Source organism: Pteropus medius, unplaced genomic scaffold, assembly GCF_902729225.1.
Source record: "Pteropus medius unplaced genomic scaffold, Ma_sr-lr_union100, whole genome shotgun sequence".
NCBI classification, from domain to species: Eukaryota; Metazoa; Chordata; class Mammalia; order Chiroptera; family Pteropodidae; genus Pteropus; species Pteropus medius.
This window is the reverse complement of record NW_024351730.1, coordinates 12,889,546-12,902,719: the sequence shown is the minus strand read 5'-3', so window position 1 is coordinate 12,902,719 and position 13,174 is coordinate 12,889,546. Positions and strand designations below refer to the sequence as shown.

General features: G+C 32.5%; 1 pseudogene; it reads right to left on the bottom strand.

Annotated features, from left to right (window-relative positions):
- Nucleotides 1-2,801: 2,801 nt before the first annotated feature.
- On the bottom strand, nucleotides 2,802-3,355 carry LOC120588377 (60S ribosomal protein L17-like; annotated as a pseudogene).
- Nucleotides 3,356-13,174: the final 9,819 nt, after the last annotated feature.

Genomic DNA, 13,174 nt, shown 5'->3' with positions numbered 1-13,174 from the left:
TCTTCTGGACAGCTCCAGATATTCCATGACCCCCACAAAATATGATACATCTTTCATCTCAAATTTCCTTAGTTTCACATTTTTCTTATTTTCTCTCATGATATCTGCATCTACTCAGTCACGTAAGCTCAAAATCTCATTGTCTTTCTTGTTTGACACTACAATTTGTTGCCAATTATATTGTATCTTTCCTCAACAATATTTTCACACATTCACTCATATTTATTTCCATCCCCCTCTCCTAGTTCACACTTTCATCACCTTTCATCTTAATTCTAACAAGTCTTCAATTATTTCATTATTGTCCCACATATTGTTAACAGATATTTTCTTATAGAAGACAAATGCTGAAAACATCTGTATACTTAGGATAAAAATTAAGTCATTATTACGTGATCAAAAAATTAGTTTCCTTGGTTGCATTTCAAAAGTCTCCAAGTCCATGCCTCAAATTACTTCTAATTTCATTCCTCAAAGCTCACCTTCCAGCATCCTGTTTTCCCATCAAATCCATTAAATACTCGTGCTGGCTGCCTCCCTTCAACCACATATTCATGTTGATATTTCTGTTTAGTATTCCCTTTCACTCTTAGCTCCACCTAGATAAATTTAATCCATCGTCCTAGACTCGTTCAAATGTCAATTAGAACAAAGTCTTTCAAGTTACACCACCAAGAAATAAGTTTATGTACATTTCAGTCCCCACAGTAAGTTTATGTGCCTTTAATACAATAATTTCTCAAAGGCAGAATTTATATAGGATTTCCTATGTATTATTCATTTATTTATATAGAAAACATCTGCAACATATCTGATATTCTCAAGGTATTAAGAATACAGAGATAGATAAAGCAAGACCCCTGATATCACAAAACTTTTATTCTTTTAATGAAACAGACATTAAACAAAAATATGAATCAAAATAAGATAATTCAGGAGAAAGAGCAGTGCTCTGAAGAAAATAATTCAGATTAATTTAATAAAGAATATGTGTAAGCATTTGTTTTGAAAAAAGTGGGCTTAAAGTGATAGAGGAAAAGGAGGGGAGGAAAAAAGAAAGGATGTATAAACTGTACTTGCATCAATAATGTGTAAGATTGTTCATTTATTTATTAAAAATGTGTAGTGAATAGATGAAATATGCTTGAACTACTGTAATTATTGAATAAATAAAACATAGTACAAACTCAAGTAGCTCATATTGTAATGAGACAGGGATTTGTAAGATTATATATAAGATCATATAATGCTATATGACAGTTTCTATAATAGCATAAAATGAGTATGAACAAAGTTCTATTGAGATGTGAAGTTTTGAAAAGTCTGATCAACAAAGTGTTTTCCATGCTAGATCATAAAGAACCTAAGGCTCATCACTCTTCCTTCCTTACCTGCTGAGGGGTATGCCTTCACTCCAACAACATAACGCTCATGGTAGCCTCAGTTCTCTTTTGCAATTTTTTTTCAGCTGTGCTTTCCTAGCCACATAAGTTGATCTACAGATAGACTTGTGACCCACACTCTTAGGTTACAATTGATTAGTTTTAGGGTGGACACTTAACAAAATTTAAACTTCTTTCATAGGAGTCCTAAATTTGAGATTAAACATAGTAATGCTGAGTTTCCTTCAATGATAAGGCTGACAGGTATTCATCAGAGAGCTATTGAGAACTTTATTTACAAACAAGAGAGAATGTGATTCTGAAAGACTAAAGGGTTATGAAGGGTAAAACAGATATTCAACAGTGAAAGAAAAAACAGAATTTTCCAAAATTCTATTTACCCATGAAATCTAGCTTAAGTCTTAAAATTTTATTCATTTGATTTTTTGAATTTATAATTATCTTACCTCATTCTAATTAAGATTGTGTTGCTTAAAGCCAAACATTTCCAGATTAATAAAAAGATGAAAGAGCATTCAAGGAAGAGTAGGCAAACTAAGCAAAGAAAAAGGTTAAGACCATTAATTATATGAGTTTTAGTTGTTCAAGAAGTGTAATGTCAATAAATTTACACTAGAGATTCTAAGATTAGGAAAAGACAACGAAAGTAGTGAAAATTAAAAAAATAAGAGATGTTGTATGTTTTAGTTTTGGTGATCATGTAGGAAAAGTTGAAAAATTAGGAGCATTAAATTATAGTTACTATGTGGCTTTGACTATATGGTTTGCCTTGCTACTCCTTCAAAATTTTGCTTCTTCGAAACTTTTTCCTACCTTTCTTTGTATTCATCTCAGATATGTTTCCCCAAAATTACCAATTTCAAAAGGAAAGCTTGACATTAAATTGATTTTTGGAGAAAGAAAAGGATATATACTGAATTCTAACAACAACAACAACAAAAAACGAAACCATACTCTATACAACAATTTTAAGATTGATTGGAAAGAAAAAAAAAAAAATGCTGTCAAAAAGAGTAACCAATTATATAGAAATTAGACTGGTAGGAAGATATGTTTGGTGGGTTTGAATGAGAAAACACTTTTATTTATGTTAGAGTCAATATAAAATGCTAATATTAATTTTTTAACTGATTGTCACTTGAACTTGAAAAATTAAGGATCAGTCTTATGTACAATGAAAATTAAAGACAGCGTGCTATTTTTTCTTTCTGTCTTTTTATTTGTTTTTTGTTTGTTTGTTTGTTTTTACCAGTACACAAAAGAGAGTTATGAGTCATCCAAAATAAGTATAGTAAAATTTTGAGTTGAATTTAAATTCAAATTGAGCACAACAGCAACATGCCAATATCTTCTTCTTTATTTTTTTTTAATTTTATTAGCTTTTATTTGATGCTAAATTTACTTGTGTGCCATAAGTTTTTGTTTCTTCAGTTTCTTTTTAGATATCTTCTGTGCAATCTCCTCTTCTGGTTTAGGAACAATCTGCTCTTTTTCAGTGAGGATCATCTCAGTGTGGCAAGGAGAGCTCAAGTAGGGGTTCATCTGCCCATGAGTTGACACTTCTGCCAGCATCTTAGGAGCTCGTTCACCTGGATGCGCTCAATGACCAGAGAATCTACATTTAAACCCTTAAGTTCAGCATCACTCTCTGCATTTTTAAGCATGTGCAGCAAAAATTCAACACTCTTTTTAGGCCACTGACCCCATGTCCAAACCTATTGTCTGGCCTGAGCATACCTACCAACTCCATCATTGTAATGACAGAATAACATATATTGCTTCTGTAAAGTGACATTCTTCAGATACTTGGTGGCTTTTCAGATATGCATATACTCGATGGTCTGAGCAGTATCATGAGTGTTCTTAAAGTGAACATGAAGATTTGAACGTCTTGATTTGCATGATTTTGTGGGGTTTTCTGGGTCAAGTGAATAGCGAACCATTTTCAGAGGTCACCTCACGCTGCTTACAGGAAGAGCTCTCCTCAGTTTTATTCCATTGGCTTCTTAGTGGTAAAAATCTATTGTTAGTCTATATTATCTTGAACAATAGCTGTCAAAAACAAAATTATATTAAAAAAAATATTGAAGCTCCTAGAAAATACTACAAAGACATATAGATTCATTCATTACAAAGAAAACATGTGGTTTACAAAAAATGGATAAAACTTGTGATATTTAAAGCTGTATGATATTCCATTCATATTAAAGTACAAACTTGCACTACAGAAAAAGCCTTGTTTTGACTAATTGGATAAAAATTTACAAATTAATTCATTTTATTATTGTGACTGGGAAGAAAATCTTCTTGGGAGAATGATATTATTTTAAGCAAATATATTAGGAGATATTTGAATTGTATGTAATTGGTTTGAACATTAAAACCTTTTATGTATGTGAAATGTTTAACTTATAGTGATACGCATATACTTCTTTTGCATTTTTACACTATGATTTTTGTAAAAGGATCTTTATTATAAAAATATTATCCTATAAAATCTAATAAACTAACACTATAATAATTAAATATTGCTACCTTTATATCACATAATTATTCATTGAAACATTAAACGAATTTAAAATAATTGTCTCTAGAACATGTTCAAAACGTCTTTGTCGCTAAGAGAGATACATCCTCATAGATTTCCACAATATAAAAAAATCTAATATCTCTGAATATCTCGAATATGAAAAAATACAACTGAAGTTTGTAGTCAGTGATTATTAATTAAGGAGAAGTGAGAAATATCTATTAAAAAACAAGAATTTCAAACATTGAGAGGAGATGTTTCTAAGAATGGTCAGATGAGACAAATTATTTGAAATCTAATGTAAATAACTTGCACCCAGCAATGCCAAGAAAATCAAAATGCAATGCCACAAAATATACTTCTCAACAGCTTACAAGTTAGATGTTTTCAGATGTACAAATTTTTAGATGGTTATCTAATTTGCTGACTGTTCCATCATTTTACGTTGATTTCATAGCCCATTTCCCCTCAATATGCTGTACTGAAGGATTGAAGTTTTGGGGGGAACTCTTTTTCCTGTGGATGCTTAAAAATTTTTAAAGACGCAACAAGACACATTGTTATGAGATAGTGCAAATAATTATGAGGTAGAGATAATATATGGATTCGAATTCACAGAATTACTGACTTTAGACCTTTTCCTTTAATAAAGAAGTCACGGAGGAATTAATTTTACCTACATCAACATTATATACTGAATTAATCCTATACTATTCTGTAAGTATTAAATATACCTCAAAATATAGTTTGTGTGTATACTATTTTTTATAGCAGCATTTAGAAAATCCCATGTAAGTGTATGGTTTATGCACATGTGAGCAACAGAAGAGTAACGAAATTGCTGGTCAGAAAGCAAAGAAGAGAAAATGAGAAAACTAAATGTATAAAAAGATATAAAAGACTAATTGTCCTAGGAGTTTGAAGAATAGTTACAGATAAAAAAAAATGAGGAAGGTGGCTGGAAAGAACTTCAGTAGAAGTCAGACAGTGGAATGGCTGAATTTATTATTACGAAACAGTACAATTCTGAGTGTTGGCAGTGATAAGGTGGGTTGCAGAAATGGGTGGCAAATGTAAATTACTGGTAAAGGTCACCTTACACTTATAGGGATTTGATGCTAAAAAAAATTATAGAAGTATGAGAAATACATTTTGTTCATTTTAAAGTTTTACCATATATTTCAGAATTGCTGAAAATTTAATCTCCAAACACTTCCAGAAATGAACTTCTATATACCAGGCATTGAGTTGAGTGCTTTACATATATCACTTTATTTAATTCTCACAATTAGTGCAAAAATATATATACTATTATAACCCTCAGATGAGAAAACTGTAGATTCAAAAATGTGAATAACTTTATCAAAGTTGTACAGAATATAAGTGATAAGAAGGGTATAAAGTCAGACAATCAAACTCCACAGACTACCTTTTTAAGTTCAATTAATAACACTATTATCCAAAAATAGTACCAAGAAAAATAAGAAATCTTACTGAATATAATCAGCAGAAGTAACAATAATATTTAAGTATACAATATAAAGAATATTTTCCTGCAGTGTTTATTAACTTTCAACTGTTAGTGATCCATTAGCAAATGTAATAAGATCCAGGAACATTGTCCAAAGAAAATCCACACACACATATGTTTTAAAATGGTTTCAAATAGTCTCTTTGAAAAACTAAAAAAAAAAAAAAAAAAAAAAAGAATATAAAAGATTTATTAAAATGATAGGCACAAAATATACAATTTGAAACACTCAGGTAAGATACTTAATACTTTGTGCAACATAAGAGATTTGTCTAAAAAACTGGTTACATTTTTTGTAGTCTCTTTAGGCTTTAAGGATTTTAAAACATAGTTGTGACCAGAATTAATGAGCCCCAGTTGACAAAGCTACCCCATAGCATTATGATATTCTTTTATGTGAGACATGAAAATTCTAAACATCCTGTACTTTACTAAGGTTCTGTCTGGCAAGGGATTACCATGAGACACCTTTATGAGTTGTTTGAAAATTATTTTGCTAAGGTCAGTTCCCCATAGGATTGATATTGGTAATTGGTTCAAAGCAAACTACCTTTCCAAAATGTGCTGCTTTCTGTCTGATTAGAGCTTAGAGGCCAAAACAAGAGGGTTTTAAGTGATCTTTGTTTCTAAAGCAGTCTTATTCAGAGTTGCTTTCAAGGGCATATGAATCCATACTCCTCAGTATATTGTTCGGAAAATTCTGTGGGGAGGCAGGATTCTTACTTTGCGAAAATTATAGATTTCTTTTTAAGTTAAAATTGGTATTTTTAGAGCTTATTATTTGCTTCCCTCTGGCAGCTGCCATATTGCTGTGAACCTTACTGTGTCTGCCATCATTTGTGACATACTCTGTAGGAGGCCCGTCAGGAAATTTTGGTCTCAGACTCTATCCTTGTGCAGATTTAACAATCAGGAGAATCCTACACTTTAATAAAACATTAGAAACATTCTTGGCAGCGTGAGGACTGAAAACAAGACAGTGGTAAACTCTGAGCTGTCTGTGGTATTCCGAGAGGATTGATGAGAGTACTCCACGGCTTTTGTAGCTCCAGAAATGGTCGAATCATTGTGTAACTGATTTGTGAAAATATATGTTTAGTAGTGACCAAAATAGTAACTGTATTTAAAATAAGTCATAGGTGAAAATTGTAAGAAATACTTCAATTTTATGGTCATTCTTTCCAGAAGAATCTTGGAAATAGAAATAATGACAATATGTTTTTCCTTTCTTTTTGTAGCCTATAAATTATAGGATTATTTATGCCAATTAGTACATTCTTGTCTTATTTTTAAACAGTTTCTGGGGAAATTATAAGAAGAAGAAAAGCAAATGAGTAGAAAAAGATTTAAAAATTAAAATGAAGAACCAAATCAGAAAAATATAAAATTGATCATCTGTGCACTATCAAACATATTTTTACTGGCTCTGTAGAACACTACAGGAACTAAAGTAATTTTAAGTCTTAGATTGGTCAAATTTATTTATCCATTTAGTTATAAGCGAATGGTAGAAATAAGACAGGAATTTAGCCAAAGTGTCTCACTAAGATATTTATAAATACCTAGCACATGAAGCAGGCTATATGAAATTATTGTCTGGGATTATAAATTGAAGTTATTATTGTAGTTCAGAGTGATTGTAATTAATTATCAAAAAATGTAATCATTGATATTGACCCTGTTTAGGGAAATGCTATGTCAGGACTTGGTTACATAATTTCATAGGAAAGGATAATCCAACCACCCAGAGATTTCCTTATGTTCATTCATGTATTTTCAAAAGACAAGTGACCTAGACTGAAAATATGCTTAGGAATTCTATGTGGGTTATGGTATGATGATTGCCTGTATTGGTTTAGCACATTAACTTCTGTTGTTTAATTTATTTTCAATTCCGATTATAATTTTACCACAAAGCTTTCCTCTGGGTAGAATATGTATTGATCTTACTATTTAAACATTTTGATCTTTTGGAAAGTTGATTTTCTCATTGCAAATTATTGGCTTCTAATTCTGTCTGGATTATAATGTCATTCTATGTGAAATTGGGCAATATGATTAATCCTCCTGAGAATCATTTATAATTTAATTTTTTTGGAAAAATAAAGTTTCCATGCTTGGAAGCCTCAAGTCAAATTCCTAGAATGTGGTTAATTAAATAGATATCCTCTGTGTTGGGAGGTGCAAAGCCACAAGACAGTCAATTAAGTCAGTCACTCAGTCATCTTTCTTTCATGACACTCAGCTTTTGTGAACTAAACTAAGTTGTTTTGGTCATTTACAATATTAGACTATTTTGGTAAATATTCATAGGCTTCAGAAATTAGAGATGAGAGCTCTAATTTTCCTCTCCCACAATCTTCCTTTTAGGTGGAGCTACCAGATGAGAAGAAGTCTCTGAATGAATTCTGCACCAGCAAGCAGGCAAAAATTAAGTCACACAACTTATTCTTGTGAGCTCAGCAAAGTTGCAGACACTCCTGAGCACTTTGTATGATTGATTCAAGGCACAGGTAATGATATTTCAGCAGCAGGAGCCAGTTGCAATCTTATTACAGAATTCTCCATTATGTGGCAAAAAATACCTGCAATCAAATGGATGTTCTATTCTCAGAGTATCAGTTCAAGGGGTATAGATTGTTATATTTTTGTTCATACAAGTGCAAAAGTTCTCAAACAATATTTAGAGCCAATTTACGTATCCAGAACAGTAAAGTCAAAATATTTCTATTGCTTCCTATGTGAATACAATTAGTGTCTTGCCATCAACCCAGCAATTATGACAATATTATTAATTCATTTTACTTGAGAAAAGGTTAAATGTAAGTTTTGTCTAAATCTATCTCTGTAGACTCTTCATATGCAACATCAAATGAGAAGTTAAAGTCAAAGAAACTTATGGTTCAGATCCAGTGAGGTAGGGGGAAAAGTTTGAAAAGGCCACTCATTGTGTTAGCACTCTGTCCAATTTATATGCATCTTCTGAGAACATAAGAGAAGTAGCTGTAATGTTGCTAGCTGATATCTGTTGCATCTCTGTGTTTTGTTTCACATCGGAAGACTGGCAAAATGGGAAAGGCACATCTCACAAGACAGTCACTTTTACCAGTCTCAGTGAGGTGGCAGATCACTGATGGACGAGCAAAACTGATTCTCATGAAAACAGCTTAGAGGATAATGGCACCGCTGGGTTGTGTCTATCTGGATAGGAATACAATGATATCTAGACCAAGCATGAAGTTGTTGATACCATTACTAACTCCACGGAGCTAGATCATCAATGTCAGCCCCTGACAGAAAATTGTGAACTGATTTGAATTTTTTGCTTTCCTTACTTAACGTGCTAAAGAAGAACACGGTGAATTGTTGACAAACCATTTACCATCCTCTAGCATAGGTAGATGTGTTGTTACAATAATGTTTCTTTTTCTTCCTGCTGTTAGGGATGCACTCTGTACTCATGCTCTTGCAGCTAATTTCAGGACACTAAATAGATTCTTTGATAAGGGTCTCCCTTCTGCTCTTGCCCCAGCCTACTGTAACACCAAGCAACTGAAGGCCCATGTGCCATCGTCTTCAGCTGTACTGCCAAAAACTGGGACAATTTTGTGGCTTTTCATTCTTTTTGTTTTATTTTGTACTTCACTGAGAGAAAAAAACAAAGTAATTTATAAAAGTAAAGATTGCAAAAAGATTGTGGAAAACTTATGGAAAGTGTTTCAGCCATTATTGATAAACTAAGATCTTCAATCTTAAGCATTTGATCTCTCATACCATTCAGCAGAAACTTCAGCTTTCCTCTTTTAGGATCCTTTTGGCTGCCATTGGTGATTCTCTCTCTCTAATTTTACTGCCCATGCATTTCACTACTTCATCCTGGGATGCTGCTACTGCCCTAATTCCTAGCTGTGTGTGTGTTTGTGTGTGTGTGTGTGTGTGTGTGAACACAAAACAAAAGAGAAAAGGTATAGGAGGTAGTCCCTGCAGCCCCAGTCTCTGCTCTTCTTCTGTCAACCCTCATCCCTCACTCTCACCAATCTGTAAGCTATGAATAAATAAGACTAAGTAAGAGCATTTACTCTGAATTTGAATTGTTTAAATAACATGCAACCATTTGGGGGAGTTTGCATTTCTGTGCCTATTAAGTAATCTCTCTGAGAGGTGTAGATTAAAGCCAATATATTCACATTTATGTTGAACTCTGTATGTGAAGCATTTCAAAGTAAATTAAGTCAATATAACACAGCCATTAAACATCTTTTTCAATTTTAAATATATAATATTATACATTAATATTGTACAACGATTTCTTGAAAACATTGCAAATGGCCTATGAGTTAATTTAGACTTTTTTAGAATGGAGATTGATAGCTGTAAATTAGTACAACTTGCTCTTCCAGTTTTAAGATTGTTCAAATATACAAGACAGCATACCAATATGAAAAATCATCGAAATATGTTATACTTGATTATTTACTTTTATTTCGTTATTAAACAGTTCTGATTAACTGCTAATCCAGAAAGATAAATTGGTCAACTTTTGTTATGTACCTATTGTGTAATATAAAATATTTTCCAAATTTTCCATACTTTATTTAAAACATATAGTAAGTCTCGTAACCTCATAAAATACTTTTCAAATAACAGTAAACTGACACTTACTAAGGAAGTACTTTTTATGAAAATTGTGCTATTTTAACAATATTAAAAAAATAATGCAAAAATGAGACTAAGAAGCTTATCTAAGCCAACTTGTTAGCAGTTGTGACTGATTCAAATTTTATTCTTGGCAAAAGCCTACACACAGGATCTTTATTCTGTCATGCCCTTTCTATTTTGCGAAATAAAGTGTAAAGATTATAAAACTCATATACCTAAGGCAAAAATAACCTTTTTAGCAGTAGTAGTATACAAAACTTGTTGTCTGACTTAATGTTTAGTGATTTTCCACCTCTGTTTAAACACTTTCCAGAACACTCTAAGCCAAACTGATAAAATATGCATTTTTTATAAGCCTGAAAGTATGTTAGTTTTGATATGATCAACACAGCTCTTTTGTCAGAGTACTACATGCCATTCAGTGCAATAATACCCTGTCAATTCTGCATGTGACTTTAAAGGGTATTAATCAATGGGCTTATTTAGTAAATGAAATAATTCCATAAAACTTAGTAAAAAAGACAACAAATTTTCTGTAGGGTCTTATAGAAGACCTGAGAACTATAACTAAGCAAAGGTAGTTAATAACTTAAAAAATTCAATAGTTATAGAACAAAAAAGGAGAAAAAGGAAATAGTCAATCTTCTGTCTGTTGGTACATAATGTTCCAATGATCTCTTTTGTTTCTACATATCATGCCAGCAAAGGCACTGATGGCCTTTGTTTGAACTTTTCTTTTAGGGTCATTTGTATAGTTCCATACTGGGGCAGATGACAAGTTAAATGACTGTTTGGGATATTATAGGTGAGCAAAAATTAGGCAGTTTTTCTTCAAGTTCATTATAAAGGGTTTGGATTTCCTAAGTTCAGGGTTCTTCAGCTCCGAGACAAACCTACTGTATGTGCAGCATCCACCTGGGCTTCTTTACATAACCCTGTGGGACTTGCAGGTCAAGGGGAATCAGCACAAACATAAAGCTCAGGATGCTCAATGCACCATTAGTAATAAACTCTTTTTTGTCTCTGACCCAGGCAGGAGTGTTTAAACTCTGCTAGCATCCATGAAACCGTAGAAGGCTAATTTGTGAGCTTACAAATAGCATACAATTATAATTACCTCCACAGTTATTGATATTGTCTTGACTAAATATCTATTCTTTTCTCTAATATAAAGCAGGAATATATTACGTGTATCACAAAAAAGATATTAATCTCCCAAAGAGAATATTGAATGTAAAATGATAAGGCATTTAATGCACATTTTCTGAAAATATTTTTAGAATTTTTTTAAAATTAAGACTGTCTTAAGTTGATAGCTCACAAAGCACATATTAAACTTTGACTTGTTTTTGAAAGCTTAAAATTATGAAGGTGAAAGAAACATCATCTCATATCTGTTGGATATATCTAGGAGTGGAATTCTGGGACATAGGACATGCATATGTTTAGCTATAGTAGAGATTACCAAACATTTTCCTGAGTGGTTTTATAAAATTACACTCCCAACAGCAGTATATGAGAATTTATTTATCATACCTTAAAACTGGAAATAATCAAATATCTTTTGAATGGTCATACCTCCATTATAAATGAATCAACATTCTCCTGAGTACAGGAAACTACAAATCTCAACTTGTAGTCAGAAACCATGTCATAATATCTTAACCCTAAACATTTACATAGTCATGGAAGAGGCACAAATGCAAAAAATGACACATTTGAGTAGTATTACATAACTTTGGGGAAACTAGGCATTTATATATATATATAAAAAAACAGTATAGAGCTTAATTTTTGCGAATACAGCTACTCTTCAATGCATGTGCTTTTAAAATATGTGGTTGCTAGTCTCAAAAGATAACCCCAGAAATTTATTATCTTTTAGACACTGAAAGGGTTTAATTATTAGAATGCAGTGAAAGTGATGTTCTAGAACTCCCAAGCTCAGGTCTAAAGAGGACTAGCAGCTTTTACCTCTCATCTTTTTTCCATCCATCCTCTGAGCATCACAAGACAAATGAAGAGTCCACACAAAGCATAACCAAAGCACAGTATTCAACAGCTCTAGGTGAGCTCTCATCCAACAGCCATATGAGCCATATGAGTGAGCCATTTCAGATGGTCTAGGCCAGTTAAGCCCTCAGATAAGAATAGGTTACCTTACATCACCAGAACTACTGGGCCAAACCCAGTCATCCTACAAAATCGTAAGGGATAAGAAAGTGGTTCTTGTTTTAAGCTATTAGGTTTTGATATACAATGGCTTGTTATGCACTAATAGATAACTAAAATAATATATGTATATTTTCTTTTTAGAATAGAGAAATAAAGAAATTAATACCATTTTTATATATGTATACACACATACCAATTTTGGATTAACAAATTTTTAATATTTATTTTGGATTTCTTGCTGGCAACGTGATGAAGGAACACTGAAAAGTTGTCTGTTTGAAGGCAGTATGATTCCTTTCAGCATGATAAAAAGTGATTTTTAGGTAATAACTTCCTTTTTAATTGACATGTAATATCACATGGTAAGCATTTGTTGAAATTGATCTCTGTGCACTCAGATGTTTCTTAGATTTTAAAAAAAAATCAGAGCTGAAAATATGTATCTGATTTTTTGGTGATTAAGCTGAAAAACGCAGTAGTGGTATTACATTTTGAGATATTGACAGATACTTTCTTTACTGATATTCTATATTTCTTTAGTTATTTTTGTCATTGGGCAGTTTGAGCTACAGTATTCATTTCCCCTGGGGAAACAGAGAGTCAAATTCTTGGTCTTTGGTCTTCAAACCCCAAGGTGAACACATAAGGTGAAACATTGAGAAAAATATTTAATATCTAAGAAGAGAAGAGAAGGCAAAGAAGAGAATGGAAGTGAAGGGAGGGGAAGGGCAATGGAGAGGAGAGGAGGGAAGGAGAAAAGGAGAGAGAGGAAGGGAGAGAGGGGAAAAAGAAGAGAGAGTTGAACTGAAACATTAGATGCTGGTATATGTATTGGGCACAAGGGTCTACCTTGTGAACCTCAGGCCCTACCAAGTC